Consider the following 1000-nt stretch of genomic DNA (forward strand, 5'->3'; position numbering starts at 1 on the left):
GTCACTAATTAGATCTTGGTCTTTATGCGGACGGTGAACTAATTAGATCTTTGTCTTTATGTCTAATTAGACCGAAAGCTGGTGGATGTGGGATGGAAACATACGTATATAATGGCAAGGAAGCAGAATTATCATTTCTAGATGGTAACTTAAAAATAACTTGTTGGGCAAACCGATTTTAAAGGGACACGTAGGCCATTTTATTGACCAATCATGCCGAAATTTGAGCCTTCAAATCCACGCATGTTCTGCGTTTGAATGTGAAATGACGACTCGTCAATTACAGATACTCTGTAAAATATAGAAAAGACATATAATAGAGATAGTGAATAAAATACCTAGTTTTAAGTATTTTAAAGGAATTATGTGATTTTCGTACATTTCTGATATATTTAAGAATAAAATCAACCCCCAAGATGGCACACCTGTCCCTTTAATTATATTGAAAAAAGAAAAAGAAAAAAAAATCTATCTGATTCAATTGGCCATATTGAAATACTATTAGAACAGTACGTTCTTAGCTATATACCTTGAATCCTATAGACCTATTAGAACAGAACATTCTTAGCTATATACCTTGAATTCTATAGACCTATTAGAACAGAACATTCTTAGTTATATACCTTGAATTCTATAGACCTATTAGAACAGAACATTCTTAGTTATACACCTTGAATTCTATAGACCTATTAGAACAGAACATTCTTAGTTATACACCTAGAATTCTATAGACCTATTAGAACAGAACATTCTTAGTTATACACCTTGAATTCTATAGACCTATTAGAACAGAACATTCTTAGCTATATACCTTGAATTCTATAGACCTATTAGAACAGAACGTTCTTAGCTATATACCTTGAATTCTATAGACCTATTAGAACAGAACATTCTTAGCTATATACCTTGAATTCTATAGACCTATTAGAACAGAACATTCTTAGCTATATACCTTGAATTCTATAGACCTATTAGAACAGAACATTCTTAGCTATATACC

This window comes from Lottia gigantea (genome assembly GCF_000327385.1).
Source record: "Lottia gigantea unplaced genomic scaffold LOTGIsca_251, whole genome shotgun sequence".
Lineage (NCBI taxonomy): Eukaryota > Metazoa > Mollusca > Gastropoda > Lottiidae > Lottia > Lottia gigantea.